Source organism: Lissotriton helveticus, chromosome 4_1, assembly GCF_964261635.1.
Source record: "Lissotriton helveticus chromosome 4_1, aLisHel1.1, whole genome shotgun sequence".
Taxonomy (NCBI): domain Eukaryota; kingdom Metazoa; phylum Chordata; class Amphibia; order Caudata; family Salamandridae; genus Lissotriton; species Lissotriton helveticus.
In genome coordinates this window covers 1,939,005,051-1,939,023,964 of record NC_136063.1, presented here as the reverse complement: position 1 = coordinate 1,939,023,964, position 18,914 = coordinate 1,939,005,051, and positions in this window count along the sequence as shown.

Below are 18,914 nucleotides of genomic sequence, written 5' to 3'. Positions count from 1 at the left end.
CGCTTTTTCCAAAGTGAACTACCTGGGGTACGTACTGGGGGAGGGACACATTGCCCCACAGACTGAGAAAGTGAAGGCCATAACAGCTGTCCCCTTTCCCTCCACGAAAAAGGAATTGAGGGCCTTTTTGGGCCTCATAGGCTACTACAGACGGTTTATTCCCAATTTCGCTGAAGTAGCCTCTCCCCTGACGGACCTGTTGAGAAAAGATGTGAGGCCGAGGGAGCTACAACAGCCATCCCAGGGTGCTCTCGCGGCCTTCTCCCTCTTGAAGAGCACAATGACCTCTGCCCCTGTTTTGATGTCCCCCGACTTCACCAAACCCTTTGTTCTGGCCACAGACGCTTCCAATGTAGGGGTAGGGGTGGTCTTGTCCCAGAAGGGTCCTGATGGTTTGGAACACCCCCTGTTATATATCAGTCGGAAGCTGTTCCCGAGGGAGGCCAGGTATTCCACAATAGAACGGGAGGGTTTGGCTATCAAATGGGCAGTGGAGAAGCTGCGGTACTACTTGGAGGGTCAGCCATTCATCCTCCATACCGATCATACTCCATTGAGGTGGATGCACCAGACCAGCAGTCACAATTCCCGGGTACTCCGTTGGTTCCTCTCCCTCCAACCATATACCTTTTCTGTCATGCATAAAAAGGGGAAGGACAATGGGAACGCGGACTTCCTTTCCCGGGTGTTTCCTCTCCCCGATCGGGAGAGTCCAGGGGTGGAGGAGTGTAACGGGGTGGGTCTCCGGGAGCCCCTAGAGGGGGGTCTGACCACCGACTGGTGGTCCGACCCCGCGGTCTCACCTGACTCCGTTCCCTCTCCACAGCCGCCTGACCCGGACGCAGACTCGGACTGGAGGACCGGAGACCCAGGATACTGGTGGCCAACCGCGGACGTGGACGACACCTATACCTTTAAGGGGCTGGACTCGGCACGGCTCGCCCCGCCCATGGAGGATGACGCGCCGGCGTCAAAAGGGACCCGGATCAAGGAAGTGGCGGACAGCGTTTCCCAAGAAGCGAGCCGAGGAGTGGAGGAGCGTGTAAGCAGTCGTGGTGAGGAGGCGGAGGACGTTAGCCCAAGGAGAGCGGAGGTGACGGAGAAGCCAGGAGGCCACCAGATCGACGAGCCGCCCCGCCACGGTCCCACGGGAGGATCGTGGCTACAACAGGTACGGGGTCGTATGGCAGGGTGGATGGGAAGTCGAGTCCCTCCTGTTATCGAGTGAAGTGTACAGCCTTTGTAAAGAGCCCCTGATCCCCCCTCTCATGAGCACTTCCTCTCCACATACTTCCTGTATATACCACGTTACACTGGTTTCCCTCACTCCCGGTCCCTCACCGTGTACTGGAATACCTGGTCCTGATATTCCTCTGTCTTCTTCTCTTGCATACGGAGATCCCGAGTTTGGAGGACGTGTGGAGCCTACTCAAGAGTCACCCTGGACCAACCTCGCCCTCCGGCCTATGACCCTGCGGCGTTCGCCAGAGAACGCATCACCAGCCGAAGGAGAAAGACTTGCACCCAAATAAAACCTTCTTTGAGAAGCCTATTTAAGTTCTCTGCCTCTCCTTCCCTTGAGGTGCCGGTTAGTCCAGTAGAGGAAAGCCTACCTCCCGTGTCCCCGGACACCCCGGGACACACTCACACAGTGGATTTTCTTATACAGAATCTCTCTAGTTCAGGTTTTCCAGCAGAACCGTGAAATGGAACATTTTCCCTCTCATTTTACACATACATACATATAAATAACCAATTAAAATCCTGTACACATTAATTAAAAACAAAACACTTTTATATTGGTTTTACATTCCAAACCTTTCCAATTGACATAACTTTCACCCTATCCCCAACAAATCATGCAAAAGTCAACTGTCAACAGAGGTCAAAAGTTCAGCACTGTATAAAACACTGCTTCTCAACAAATTTAGACTATGCATAAGCACTTACTTATTAGTACCAATAAAGCGAAAAGGTCTCATTACAAGCAACCAATATATAAACACATAAACTTGATAGATAGCTGTAAAATATTTATTTTTAATTGATTTTTCTTCCTTACGTACGCTTATGGAACAAATTTCAGAATTCTCACTGTACGCGCACAATAAATATACCGTAGAAAAATAAAAATAGCATCTATCACTAATTTTTTACAATCCCCGGACACCCCATCCAAAGGGGCTCAAATATAACATTCAAGACCGTGGGGAGAGCCCCAAATCCCCCACTGTCCCAGCCGGCTCCCTGCATCTTTCGGGAGCCGGAATTGCTTTTGGTCAGAGAAACCAGCTTACATACTGCTCTCTCAGACGAAAAACAATCTGTTTCCTACTTCAAAGAGAACTCTTGCTCCAACCATAGCAAACAGCAGAGTCCCAGCAATAGGCACCCTATGAAACTACAGTAGCCGACCCTCGGAGATGGTGCTCCCCAGGGCCATCAAAGGCTCAAAAAAGGCCATCAAAGATTTTGACCTTGAGGATCATTGTACATCCCCCTAAGCAGTCCTACGGGATCAGGAAGTCCTATAGCAAATAGCAAACTTTTCCAATCAATCTACACACTCAATCTACAAACATATTCAAATAAATAAAAAATCTAATTTATTCCCACATTAAATTCAAAACAAAACACACATTTATATTGCTTGAACTTTTGCACCCTTTCCAACTGACAAAAGTTTCAACCCTTTCCCCATTCCACAATCTGCCAGTTACCATAGAAACACTTCAGGGAACACCTAACTCAGCACACATGTGAAAAGTTCATCATACATTGTTTCAAAACAGCAAGTATGCTTGACTTGAGAATATACCCGCTTATCTTATGTAATGTTCTTTTCTATCAGGTTTTCTTAACCAATAAAAATAAGGCTTTTAAAAACCAGAAACATGCATCCTAGTTTTCTGTAAAATGTTGTCAAACAACCAATCATCTATTTTCTTTTTTCAAAACTGCATGCTGTCCACCATTTTAGAAAAATCATACTTTTCAAACTGCCATTTCATTTGCAGAGACCATCAGAGTGTATCCAGACCTCTCTACAAAATGCTTACAGTGTGGATTGTGGGACACAGCTATATTTCCTAGAGCCAAAGGTACGCACAACAGAAAATAATTCATAAGGACCTAGGTTTACCAAATGTAGACATTAAATGGATTGGACAGAGAGGATTAAAGTGGCACCAATTGATGCCACTGGTGAAATCCTTTTTACATCTCCAACACCCTGACCTCGTAATTGTGCACTGTGGTGGCAATGACCTAGGCACTTTGACTGGGGCAGGTCTGGAAATGCTTATGAAGGACACCTTTAGAGAATTGATGGCACTTTTCCCCCAAACTGCCTTTGTCTATTCTAATACATGCCAAAGGCAGAAATGGAACTGGTCCAACCACTATTGTCAACAGACTGAAAAAGCTAGGAAACATGTGAATAAATCTGTTTCTGCCTTTCTCCGAGACTATTGAATGGGGTCCATTTACAACAACAATCTGTATGGCATCTATAGGAGAGATGGTGTACATTTTACAGATGAGGGGAACAGGGTCTTCTTCATAAACTTAAGACTCTGCATCAGTACTTACTTGTAGGAACTAAAATCTCCCAATAAACATAAGGGCTCTTTTTAGAGCCACACAACACAAATACACTTCATAAATATCTAATATTATTTTTATTTTTATTGCTTAGGTACGCTTACCGGACGACTTCCAATATTCCAGCTGTACGTCGTCCATACGTGCTTTATACACATACGATAAATCTACCATGAAAAAAACTAGCCGTTATCACTAATTTTCTATAATTTCCCAGGGACCCCATCCCCCAGGGCTCAAATCTAACGTTGCGGACCGTGGGATAAGCCCCAAGGCCTCCACGATCCCAGCCGGTTCCCCACTTCCACAGGGGCCGGCATTGCTATTCCTCACAGAGAGCAGGTTACATGCTCACATTCTAATTTCAAACATGATTTCAACAGTTTGTTATACATTTTATAAAATAATGTAGTACTGCACGCTAAAGCAGAAAAGTCGGCACAATTATGATAGAATACAAAATAGAAAAAAATATATATACTTCTACACTTAACAAACTCGTACACAGTTTAATTTAAAAGCACCCTACCACAACTAGTTTTTGAAACACATTGTACAATAAAATGCGTCACAAAATAGGCTACATTCATGGTGACTCTATAACGTCACATAGAATGCCACTCTTACGCTACCAGGAAAACACAACAAAAGTACAAGGCCCAAACTTCCATTGTAGTGATTTCTTAGTTGCAGGTCTAGTTGTCAGATCAACACACACACTCCTTCATGGCTGGTATACACCCACACCTCACCCATTCAGCACATCCGTCACTACACACGTGACCCTATCTATAAAAAAGACAGAGCGCACGTGTTGAATGCCATTTTAGAGTTGTTCCCAAAGGACCGAACAAGAGGCCCACAACTACATGCGTGGCCTCTTTGGTCACTGAGTTAGTGATGCCCGAATCACTGAACGGGTGAAGAACCTGCAATGATGATGATGATGATGGCAGCATGAGTATGTCGTTAGACTTCTTTGTTGGAGATCGTGACTACATCATGAAGATACTGTCGTTTCCACAAAAGGTGAGCAGTGACACTTGAGTACGCATCAGAAGGAGTCAAAGGGTTGTAGCTTAGTACATACAAAAATGCGACTTAATATTTTAGAAAAACGCACTCCTATATAATGTATTAATTTACATGTTTAATTTTTTTTCCCAATAGCAGTAACGTTTTTATAATTGCTGAAATGTCAGGAATATATTCACAATACAAACAGGGACATATTATCAAGGACCGGTGTTAAAATTATCGCCGTTTTATCGGCAGGAACCTGCAGATAAAGCGGCTATGATAGACTTGATAATATGCCCTTGTGAATTCCCATAGCACCCCAGGTTCTTGTGTTAACGTGGGCTGCTATGGGAATTCACAAGCCCATTATCGCCGCTTTATCGGCAGTTTCCTGCCGATAAAAGCGGCAATAATGTTTCGCCCTTGCTTGATAATATGGCCCTTTGTTTCCGAAACAACAACAAATTATTTGTGAAAGGGAAGACTAGGTAGTCTGCAGCAGCTTCACTGTGTAGAAATGTATAATTACCTCCGAGCAGTAACAACAGATAGGTTACAACAGTCTGACAAACAGATCTACAAGCTTATTACGCCACTTTTCTGTCACTTTTAACATGAGGAAAGTGACACAAGGAGCTTGTAAATCTGCATCTGACTATTCAAGAAAAACTCTCAACTCCTAACTCTGTGACTCAATGGGCTGCAACAGTCTAAGTACGGAATATTAAGAACCTACATTAAAATTCACTTTTGACAGTAGTTTCGCAACTCAGTTTACGATGATTAATCAAAATGTCCTTTTGTTTACTTCACCAAACATCCTTCAGAAGCAATCACGACCTATCGAGCAACAGCAATGGAATTGTCTGCAACGTATTGAATATACTTTGACGTATAGAAGCAGAGTTCAAGTCAAGTGGTGAACTCCGGTGGCCGCACTGTTTACACAAGGTAAGCACAGCAGCCTACATATACAATGCCTTCATAGCAATGCATTAGAAATAAGTCGGCATATTTACAATCCCGTTATGCCACTTTTGCGTGTTGCGTGATGTTACAGTGCACAATAAGTAACATGTCTCTGGGGATGTACCACTTATTGTACATCTACTGATTACTGTTTTAATATAGTGAATGCCTTACTACACAATGATCATAAGTGACAACGAAACTATACCAAGAGTGACAGAGTGTTTGGTGGAAGGGTAAAGAAGGAAGGCAAATTTGTATGTGCATAGAACAGTGTGTGCATAGTCTATAGGGGTTTGAAGTACTCCTTGCCCCAAGGCCCACTTTGCACCATGAGTACTTGGCTACAGACATATGGCCTCATTTATGAGATGTTGCTGTATAGAAGCGTAGAAGGCCTTCCTGCTGCACTTCCCTACGTCAAATTAAAAAGAGAGGAATTTTTATTTCATATTTTAATGTAAAATAATAAGAGAACTACATTCAAAAATATTTTTGTATTAATTATGTTTTCAATATATTAAAATTCAATGGTGCAAGGGTGCCTGCATTGCAAGGATGATTATTTTTGTACAGGTAGGGAAACCTTTCAGTACAAAAATAATCACAAGAGACGTTTCCTTTTTCTACTTGAGCTGCAGAATTCAGCACACATTGAAAAAGAAAAAACAAAGAGAAATAAAACTATTTTCCCCCGTTGCGCCTTCCTTACGCCTCCCCTGGGGAGGCATAAGCTTTTGGCACTGCCTCAGATTTACGATTTCTCGTAAATGTGGGGCAGTGTCAAAAGGCCATGGGTGTTGCTGGGAATGTCCCCAGCAACACCGATTGCACGCCCCTTTCACGCAAAACACTGCGTTAAAGAGGCTGATATTTATCAGCCAGCAGTACGCCAAAAAAAGTGCCTTAGTGCTGCCTGACAAATATCACACTGACAGGTGCACCACGGAACATCACAAAAAGTGACATTCCAATGGCGCAAGGAGCCTCATAAATGAGGCCCTGAAGGATTACAAGTCTGCAAGGAGAGTGTGTAGCTGAATGTATAGCAGCTTTACTTTTAGAACAGTGTATAGATAAGCAGATAGTGCTGTATGGTTTACTATAATACTGAAACAGTAGTGTGAGACTCTTTGGTGAAACTCTAACGATACAGACTGGGGAATTGAAGGTATAAAAGGCAAGTTACTGGTGTATAGAACAGTGGATGCATAGTCTATAGGGGTTTGAAGCAGTCCATGCCCTAAGGCCTACTTTGGTGCATGACTACTTGGGAACCGACTGAATGCTTACACTTCTACAAGGAAATTGTCTAGCTGAATATATTGCACCTTCACTTTTAGAACAGTGCATACCTCAAAACATACTGCTGTAAGAGTCACTACAATACTAAAATAGCAGTAGCAGAATGTTTGGAGGAAGTGTAAAGATACAGACTGGGCAATTGAAAGTCTAAAAGCCAAGTTTGCAGGTGCATAGAAGAGTACATGCAGAGTAAACCGGAGTTTGAACCAGTCCATATACTAAGGCCTACTTTAGTAGACAAATATTTGGGTACTGACTGGATGATAAGACTTCTGCAAGCAGTGTCTAGCTGAATGTGTAACTGCTTCACTTTTACAACAGGGTACAGATAAATACAGCAATGTCAGAGTGTTTGCTATAAGTATAATGATATAGAGTGGGGAATTAAAGGCATAAAAACCAGTGTGCATGTGCATAGAAGACTGCATGCATAGTCTATAGGAGTTTTAAAGCACTCCATGGCCTAAGGCCTACTTTGCTCTATAATTAATTGAGTACTGACTGTATAATTACACTTTTATATATTTTTCTGTTCTTCTTCCATAGTGAATTTTTATATGTTGTTATTCCTTTTAGAAAATCATAAACACTTCATTTTATAGTTTTTCCTAATACATAATATAAAACTAGCTTTATCAACTATTGTACACTTTAAAAAATATTATGCAAAAAACATTCTCAACTACTTTATAAGATTATATCAATAAAATTGCTTATATGAATTTTTTGTTAAAACATTTTCTTACATTTTCAAACCAGTCACTCCTTATCACAATAGGAAAAAACTAAGGCTATTATAATAAAATGCAGTACTAAAAAAAGTACAATATATCTATCCACCTTACCAGTTCCAAAGTAGTAGATGTGTTGTAGTAAAATGCAAAGAATACAGGTACACTCAGTATATATTTTTTTTAATTTCTTCAAATGTGTTTAAAAGATACAAACCATCTTTACATTTTAATGTACTCCATCCACGTTCTGTTACTTCAGCTCTGTAGAAGTACATCCCATCGATCATTTTTAACAGTTACTTATACTTACCTTCAAAATAATAAATAAAAAAATAATATTATACATTTAGCATCTGTAGAAGACAAAAAAAATACAGTTACAATTTATCTTTTACAACACAAAATAATTTGGAAAGCATTTTATTTGCCTTTTTTGCTGTTTTCAGAATATATTGAATTTCACTAGAAACAGTGAGTTCAATACTACTCATCACATAACAGCGGGCAAAAAAAGACAATCAAGAAGATTATCTTAAAAAAAACATTCAACATTCTCAATAACAATCTAAAAAATAGAAATAAAACATATGCTAAATGTTTTTTTCTAAAACTTCTTATTTAACTATGAGGTATGTCAAACAATCTTAAAATAACAAAACCCTATCATAATTTGTTTTCCATTGTAAATAATGTTACTTACAAATATATGCTGACAAAATTTACAACAAAAAGTCCTTAATGGTTTCACATATTTTTCCCCATGGCCAAATAGTATGTGTGAAATTCTTAGTTTGAAAGTTGAGTTGTTCAATAGTAAGCCTGAACATCTGCCTCCCAGCCTTGTGATCCAAAACCAATTACATCATTTGCACCGTCCCCCAGTGCTCATCCCTCAGCCCAACGCTATACAACATCTCCATGGCCACCCTCACACAAGTGGCCCACCATCACAACCTCAACATCATCTCCTACATCGACGACACCCAGCTAATCCTCTTCCTTATCAAGGAGCCACATACCACAAAAAAAAGCTCCATGACGCAATTGAGAACGTCACCAACTGGATAAGATGCAACTCTCTAAACTGAACTCGCACAACATGAAGGTACTCATCCTCAGACCCACACCCTCAGCTTCAGATGACTCCTGCTGGCCAACAACACTGTGAACAGTGCCAACACTTACTGACCTTGCACACAACCTACGATTCATTCTCAACTCCTCCCTCTACATATCTAAACAAGTCTACAGCATTCCATCATACTGCTATAACACCCTCCACATGCTCCGAAACACTTACAAATAGATCCTAACCAAAAGAAGAAGAACAGTACACAGGCCCTCATTAGCAGCAGACTACACTGTGGCAACACACTCTACACAAGAATTCCAGCCAAACACCTACAACTACTACAACAAATCCAAAACACCTCTACCTGACTGATCTTCAATGTCCCATGGTGCAACCACATCACCCACCACCTGAGGGATCTAGACTGGCTTCACATCAACAAGAAGATCACCTTCAAGCTCCTCACTCTTACTTACAAAGTATTCTACAACACCAGACCAACCTACCTTAACAGCAGTAATCCTGCAAGGTCAAATTTTGTTCCTAAAATTTTGGCTTTAAACATATTAGGTAAGAATTTGGTAACTCTTTAGGCAAACGTTGTTTAAAAACCAATTGACTATCATTACAATGTAACCAACCTTTCAGACATTTTAAATAAACAGTGTAATGTCCAGATGTTGTAGAAGGTCCATCATGAATAATTATTGCAACAGCTACAAAAGTTCTTCCTGATATTGATACTTGAGTAGCTACAAAATTTTTAATTAAAGTTTCCAATTTTCTTCCATCAGCTCTACAACGTTGCAGCATTAAAATTACATACTATCCATATTTTTGTATAAGTAATGTTGGTGACATTTCTGATTTACATTGGCTAGACTTCATGTTTTGACTTGCTCCTCTAACTAGATTGTTAGAAGACACTGATTTACAGTCTGGTAAAGTCAAATATATGAATCTTTCAGTGTCTTGTTAGTGGTACATATAAACAAACAATTTTTACAGCCATGTTGCCATTTATAGGAAAGGCCAAAAAGATGTTCAATATCTATACCTTCATCTTCCAAAACAGCAAGCATAAACATTAAAATTTCCTGACAATCTTGCTCAATATTCTGCGTAAATTGAGTAGAACCAAAACATATGTCCAAAACATTTCGAATATAAGAAACACTTTGTATTTTACTTTTATCACTACTACATTTCTCATAAACAGAATACAACAATGAACAGAATCTTTCGTCCCGATGTTCAACAATTTGCTGTTGCAAACTTTCAAGAAAAAGAACAACATTAACAACTACATTAGCATAGCAGTTGACAGCACAACTATTTTCAAACCGATAACCAACATTCTCTTCAACACTGTCCTTTTTCTTTTTCCTTGAGGGTGCAACTTCATCTTGTTTTTTTCCTTTTTCTACAGTTTCACTACAGATATTCTCAAATCTTCTTTTTCTACCTCCCATACGCTTTTCAAATACTGGATATTGACCTAAATTGGGTGTATATTCTCTTCTTAACCTATTATACTCTTTCACACAATTTGCATCTGCACTAACCTTTGTCTCATCAAAGTCAATCAAGTAAAATCCAGATAAAGTTCTCACTCAAGACAATGCAACATATGCCATACCCTCTTTAAACACGGTACTTCCAATATTGACTAAAGCATTATCTACACTTAAACCTTGAGATTCATGAATGGTCACCACATGTGCCAAACAAATAGGAAACTGTTTTCTGTGTACATACAAATCTTTTACAAGCAAAAACCGAATTGAACAACGACTAAATTGTTGTACTTCAGCAATTTCATCAAATTTGATTTTCAAAAATTCAATACCATCTCAATTTACATAATTAACAAAATCAACAATTGTACCCATTGCTCCATTTACTAAACCCTTTTCCACATGCAAATTACGACATAAAATTACTCTAAAGTTTACACATACATACAAATTCTTTTCTAAACCAGCAGTTTTACTTATCGATATCTCTAAAAAATCCAATTTCCTCTTCAACTTTTCAGTCAAAATAATGGTGACTCCTTCATGTTCTATTTTATCAATTGCTTCCAATTTTATAATTTCTTCATTTTCCAACTTTAACATTTCTTCATTGAATATAGAACATTCACGCGGTGTTGGCATTAAGCAGATTACAGATTTGTTTTCTGCAATTCTCCTATATATTTCCTCAGGGACAATATTTTCATTTGGAAACAAATTGGGAAGTAATCATCTCTGTAAAGCTTGTTTGCCATGTTCTGTCACTTTTCCAATTCTTATATCTTGAAGAATATTTCCATAATCTGCATCATTTACCTGATGCATATTTGTAATAAGTTCCTTATATTGAAAAAATGACCAAATGTTAACGTTTCCAATACTCCCCGTAGACAGGAGTAAGTTGTAGTAGATCTCCAAAAACTATGACGTGTTTTCCTCCAAATAATACGTCATACTCTGTTTTAAGAATTTTGCTGCATTCTTAAATGCACAAAGGCAAGCATTAAGTTTGATACCATGCTTACCTCATCAATAATCAGAAGTTTCATTTTCCTCAAGACTCTTGAAACTTCACAACAAGCTTCTCCAGATAGCTTGTGGTACTCCAATTTGTTTTCATGCTCTACTGGTAGCATTAATAAAAGATGTAAAGTAATTCCTTTAATATTGTGGGCTGCTAATCCAGTTGGAGCAGTGTCAACACAAGACAAATGAGACTCAGTTGTTTTCTGTAGAAAAGTTGTGATTACTTTAATAAAAAAACTTTTCCCAGTTCCAGCTTGTCCCCTCACGTACATTCGGATAGGTTCAAATGATGAGCAAGAGCACTCTATCTTCTCATGAAGTAATCCACGGTGAACTCGGTTTCATGTTGCAGCAAGACCTAGACTCACCCAAATGATTCTTCTAGATTTGGAGTATAGACCTGCAGATGATAAGCGATCCCAACTAAGTATGGGCTGAAAATCCGTTCCGCTAGCGGAATTTGCGCATTTTTGGCAATTTTGCGGTCCGCGAATCCCACGAATTTGCCCAAAAATCTGCAATTCGCAAGCTGGCGGATTTTTTTGCTTGGTTGCGCCTCAAAAATACAATCTCACGCGCGCGGCGTTGTATTACCGTGATTCTGACTCGCCGAGTTGTTTTTCCTCCCGGTTTGCGTGCGCTGCGCTGCGCCATTCTGGATCTTGCTGCGTCATCGCGCGAGAGTTTATCGACCGTGAGTACGTCATCGCGGCCCGCCATCTTGCACAGCAAGAGTTTGACAACGCGAGTACGTCATAAGGGCCCGCGATCACGCATCGCAGGAGTAAACAATTGTGAACACGTAGATGCGGCACGCAGCTGACTTCTGCTTGGCCATGTGGGTGGGGGTCAAGGGACCATTTTAAAGCCAGGCAGTGTGCTCAGGCCTACACCCAGTTTGCCTTGCTTTCATCCATTATGCCCAGGAGTATCAGTGGTGCATGAACCAAGTCTTTCTGTGGGGTGTCTTGAATTTAAACATCATTGAGGGCATGGATGGCATTGAATTGTGGTGATTTTTGTGTATTTTTCGACTTTTTGGGGTGTTGTTGGGGCCTGGCCATGTGGGTGGGGGCCATTTTGAGGCCTAGTCCAGGCAGGGCCTGGCCATGTGGGTGGGGGTCAAGGGACCATTTTGAAGCCAGGCAGTGTGCTCAGGCCTGCACCCAGTTTGACTTGCTTTCATCCATTACGCCCAGGGGTACTCAGTGGTGCATGAAACAACTCTCTCTGTGTGGTCTCTCTTCTAGTAATGTAAACATCCATTTTTGATTAGATTTGCAATTTTTATTTTGGGTCTTTCCGTTTTTGGGTGTGTTGTAATAGTAATAAATGCCGAGTTGCAAATATTAATTGAATCACGACATATGCAACATTTATTTAACTGATGTTCCTCTGGCTTCCTTTGCTTTTAGGTGCACAAGAGAACCGCATCAGTCATCGTTCATCATCAGTGCCAGGAAGAAGTCCTGCTGCGGTGTGTGCAGCACAATGTCACGTGACGTCACGTGTGGCCACAGACAGCTCTGCAACTCGTGCAACTGCGGCCTGCTGTTCTGACATCTGACGAAGTTGGACCCAAAGAAAGGTGGCTGTAGCTCCTCTACCAAGAAAGGTGCCAGTGCCACTGCCAGTAAGAAGGAACAGAAGAAGCAAGTGGCACCACTTACCAAGGAGATTGGAGTACCCACAGACACCTTTTTTGGGGGAAAAACCCTACGCCTGCAGCAGCAGCGGTGTCCACCGGGGACCAAGCTGGGAGCAGCACCTCCGCTTCATTGGTCTCAGTGCCACCACGCCAAGTTAGGCCCAAGGCCATGAGTGCCGCAGAGGCAGCCACATTAATTGCTCAATCACCATCGACCAGTGATGTTGGCGTTGACTCATCGCAAGAAAGTAGCATCAAATCAACGCAGGGTGTAACTCATCTGACGAGTGTTCACCCACAGCCGCAATGACAACCACAGGTGCAACAAGGAGAGGCGTAAGTAGAGGCACAAGGATAGGCGCAAGTAGAGGCGCAAGTAGAGGCGCATAGAGAGGCGCATGGAGAGGCGCATGGAGAGGCACAACTACCCACAATACTTGTTCCTCCAGAAGTAGCCGCACATGAGGAAATCGAGATTCATTCGGAGGTATCAGCCGAGCAAGCCACTCCTCCGAGTCCTGATGATCCATTGTTGTCTTCCAGATCCCCAGCAAGGAAAAGGTCAGGGAGGATTAGTACAAGTTCTTCTTCAAGCTCCCTTCCTCCTTATGATCTCAATTGTGATTGGCACCCACCAATGCAGTCTGAGAGGGAGGCATGCCATGAGCCAACAAAGTTTGGTAAAAGGAAGGTTCCCGCAAGGCTTCCACTTATGGTGATGACGAAGAAGAAATAGAAGTGGTGTATTCTGCTGCTGATGAACAGTCTGACGATGATGACCCAGTCATCACAGTCGTCACTCCAGCCACAGCGGGCATGCAGCAGACAGACATTTTTACCCTATCCCGATATGGTGCCTCCAGGATGTGGGCGGCGAGGCACTGGTACCACCACCAACACAGGTACTAACTACTACACCAACACGACCTCCATCCAGCTCGACCTCCATTACCTCAAGTAGTGGTGCTGTAAGTGCACAACAGAGTTAAATTCCGCCACGCCCATCCTCCACTTCATCTGGCATTGAAAGTAGCCCCTCCACCACCCCCAGAAATCTCAACTCCCCAGTTTTGGACTTCTTTAGTATTAGCCAAAAGGTGGATAACCTAGTCATTTGTTTGATTTGTAAACAAGTAGTTAGCCGGGGAAATCTTGGTACCAACTATGGTACCGGAGGCCAGAGAGGTCATCTCCAAAAACACCACATTATCCAGTGGGAGGCACACCTAAGTAACATCAAAAAAGCCAAAACTACAAATCCAAATGTATCCATTGATATTGCATCTGATGATGATGAGGAGCTGATCGTGCAGGGGGTAGGTGAACATTTTGGTACACACAGTATCCCTGGCAGCAGCACTGCAGTGGTAGTGCCCACATGCTCCTCTACCCCAGCAAAATCCAAGAGGCACAGTAAGAGTCTGGTCGAGACACCAATGTGAAAAAGTACATCAATGAGCCTAACTGGGTTGAAGAAGTCTGGATCATCATCATCACATATGAAAACTGTCCAGACCACCATTAAAAGCATGTTTTGGTCGGAGGTGCCATTTGAACACAACCACCCAACGGCACGTCTGTATAACGCAAAGCTGGCTAAAATGCTAGCGCTGGACCTTCTCCCTTTTTCATTCGTGGAAGGGGTGGGTTTTCTAGAATTTGTGGCAACAGTCTGCCCTAAATGGAAGGTTCCTAGCCGGTCCTATTTCGCCAGAGTTGCGGTTCCAGCACTACATGAAGATGTGCTGGAAGTGATTGGGTCAGCTTTGCAGAACAGTGCTGTTAACACTATCCACCTGACAACAGACATGTGGACAAGTTGCCAAGCCGTGGATTACATGTGCATCACTGCACACTGTGTCTCTTTTGCAGGGGTTAGAGAAAAGATGTCTGCAGGTGTTGACCCTGCCACAATTTTTCAAGCTAGTCGGAAACATGCAACAGTAGCCATGTTTGCCATGGAGAAATCTCATACTGCAGTTAACATTTTGGAGGAGTTTAACAGTAAGGTCTCTAAATGGCTGGTGCCAAGAAGTCGCATGATTGGTTATATTTCCACGGATAATGGCAGTAATATAGTTAAGGCCATGCATGATGGTGGCTACTTCAGAGTGCCATGTTTGGCGCACAGCATTAACATTATTGTTCAAGATTTCTTGAAAAGAGAAAACACAGTCAGCAAGTTATTGACCACCTGCCAAAGAATCAGCACATATTTCAGCCATTCTTTTAAGGCCCGGAAGCAGATGAGGATCATTCAACGTGGCCGTAGAGTCAAAGGACTCATCCTGGAGGTGGCAACATGTTGGAACTCAACCTTCTACATGCTTGAGCGTCTGTTTGAGCAGTACTTGGTAATCAATGAGTATGTCACTAGCATTAACATGCAGTCTGCTGCTATTAAAGACATGAGGCTAGAGGCGGAGGAATGGGACCTAGTTAAAAGCCTGACAGACATGCTTCGTCCTTTTGAGGTCTCCACCCGTGAAGTCAACAGGGAGGACTGTAGTTTGGGCAAAGCTATCCCATTGTTGTGCATGCTAGAGCAACAACTGAAGGTGGTGTCTTCAACGTTCCGAGCTGATGTTCACAAACAAGATGCATATCAGTTGGCGGAGAGCTTATTAAGCCGCCTACTTGTCAATAAAAGGCCTAAAAATACATTCAGAACAACATTAAATTAGTGCCACTATTCTGGATCCACGGTACAAAAAGGCACTGACCAGCAAAGTATTCATTCCATTTGATGAAGAAGATGTTTCAAAGTACAAACATTGGCTAGCTCTGTCAGCCACTCGGTTAAAAAAAGAGCGGCAGGAAATTGAAGGAAACACCACAAGTACTACTGAAGCAGCAGGCCATCCGGCATCAAGGTCCACTTCTGTGGCCGAAGGCAGTCACTTTCCCTCACAGCGGTTACCGACAGCAGCAACAGTATCATCATCACCTGCACCAGGCCCAGCCATAATATTGTCGGAAGCGGATTGGACAACTCAGCAAGGGTTTGCTCGCTCCTGTGTTGATGCAAAGGCAACACATGGTACGCAAAGTGGAGCACCCAGGGAGGCCATTGAGTGGATGGTGCAGGCCTATCTGGATGACCCAACAGAGGTCTACATTGATCGTGACCCATTGGTGTATTGGTATGGGAAAACGCCTCACTGGCCACTGCTCAGCAGGCTGGCTATACGTTATTTGGCTTGCCCACTCGCAAGCGTGTCTTCGGAATGAGTTTTCAGTGCTGCTGGTGCCATTGTCACTTCAAAAAGGACCCGCCTCCCACCCAAAAATGTGGAGAGGTTAACAATGATCAAAATGAATCAGCACTTCATACCACCAGATTACAAAATACGTGAATCCACGCAGGAAAAAGAGGACACCGACTTAGGTGACAGAAGCTCTTCTCTGTTAGCTGACCTAATCCATGTTCAATGCACAGAGTTTGAGGACGAGCTCTACTTCCCTGACAACTAGGCTTGAAAAACTTACTTTTTGTTTTCTTCCGTCCTTATTGACTTTGATTTCTGTGTCTTTCTTTGATTTGCAACTTTTAGCACAACAAAACTTTAAACACAACAAATCCATCAGCAGCACTGTCTTCATCTTATTTTCCATATTGAAGGTGCCGCTGTCTGCATTCCTGAAGTTCACAAGTTAACAACTCAGTCATGCTCCTCTATCCTCCTCCTCCAGACTCCTCCTATCCATTTCCCTCAAGGCAGATGGCTGGATTACGCAGGATCCTGAAACTGTCGCTTCAGTTCATACACGAGTGCTCTCAAAAGAAGTGGGACTGGAATGACTCACTATGCTGACTGCACCTTCTGAAATTGACACGAGAGGCAGCTCTGTGGCCCTTCACTTAAGAATAGGATTCTGACAAGTGGAACAGGTAATGAATTATGAGATGGCATGAAGTGGACAACACTGGCTGTCTGGCTCTGATGAAAGCAATTGTTGTTTGTTTGTTGTGCATGAAGTGAATCCTATCAACGTGTTCTGTTATTATTATTTAATCTTTTACACACTAAATGTAACTCAAGTGTACTCTTTTACCTTGTTTAATACAAATTGCACTTCTACTGCAGGGGCCAGCCAATACGTTGCATTTTTCAATATGGAAAAGTTCCTGGGACTCAATATGTGTGTAGACTGTGACTGCATGAACACCATTGAGTTTGCCGATGATGATGATGAGTCTTGATGATCAAAGTTACATAATATCTTTATTATTTACACAGTCACTCACTGAGATGGATGGATGGATGGATCATCATCGTCGGTGTACGGAAGAACTATGGCCGTTTCGTGAGTCGCAAACAGGTAAACAAGTCAACAACCACAGCAGACCTACATGTCTGTCTAGTCGTGGTATGGGAGTGGTTTAGCCAGTGTAGTGTTATGCCAGAGAATCAGAGACCAGACAGCAGTCCATGTAAAATAGCGGCTATGTGGCTTGCTAGATAAAATTAGATATGCTTTGTCTGTCTGTGTCAAAGAGGTATGCTACATCTTCAGGTCGGTTCACTCAGTGGTGCCTGCCTTGACCGTCTGCATGGTCCTGGCCTGCTGTGTGCTACTTACTATCCTTGAAAAGGAGACTCAGATCTCAGAGTACGCACTTTAGAAATGATGCTTGTATGTAATACTGTCGCCTCTGAAACTGAAAGTGTTATTTTTGCACTAAACACCGTACCGTATATTTTTTTCTCCGTGGTGTTTTAATATCAGTTCATGTTTTTCCATCAACAATTACAGGCCGGTTTTTACCCTGTGCGATGGGTAAAACGATTAACTCAGGCTTACCATTAGCGATCCGCAATTCCGCATCCGCCAGGCAGGCAGTGGACAGTGTGTCTGGTCACCAAGATTGATCGACGGAGCATCTGATGGAATGGAGGAGTACCGCGAATAAGAGGAATGGCTGGATGCATGCAACTTCCCAAATTGAACAGGAGTCAGGACAACTACAACATACAGTTACAGTATCCTCTTCACTTCTCCTTATCTTTTAAATAATGCTATTGTTATTTACTTCTATGAATGTGACTCTCTGCGTTTGTTTGCTCTCTGCTTGAAATTCATCCCTCCAGCTGTTTGATAAGTTTCTTTGCTATTTTTAAAACTAATTTAATGTACTAATACGTGTTTATTCTCTCTGAGGGCAGATAGGCAAGTAAAATTGCGTAATTACTGCAGCCTTGTACTGTCACATTGTTTCTTCATAGTTAGTAAGTTGTAGTAAGTACTACTATTCAGTAACTTAACCATCCATTTAGTAAACAACTTCGTGCATGCAGTAGTGCATGCACTTCCTTTATGTCCCTTAAAAGATTTATGGATATCTTCGTTTCCAAAGATTTGTTGTTCGTCATTTGTTGTTGGTCCATGCTGTGGTTTTTTTCCTCTCTCCACAAAACTTTCCCAAAAGACCCCATTCCCATCCAATTTTCAAACCCTAACCCTCTTACCCGGGCTGTGTGGTTTTCATTGAGGTGTGACTAAATGACAACAATATTTCCACACACTTACTGGGGAGGATAAGGTGCAAGCAACCTCCTCAAATCAATTTTAAGGCAGCTAGATGAATCCTAGGATATTGTAATTCTGCTTAAAAAAACACCAATGAGTATTTTCAAATCAATTCTGAATTTCATGCCCACCATCGATTTGATCCATTGATTCGTCAACAGTATCCTCCTAAATGTCAAGAAATGTTACGCAGCTGTGTCACTGTTCTTATTGTAGCCATAATCATCCATGCAAATATTTTTTCCCATACTTATCTTCAGCATTGCTGAGGCTACAAATATACTGTTCCTTCTAATACTCCTCTCAGGCCACTCAATGTCTCATTTCCTTTTTTTTTCATATGCTGCTACTGCTAGTGTGGTACCACTCCTACTACCACCACAACAATGGAATTTCTGTCCTGGATGGATTTCAAGGGCAACCGTAATCGCCATTTGCCATGCAGCCAGCGCTTTGCCTAGCTCTATTCTCAAACACGTAAGATAAGC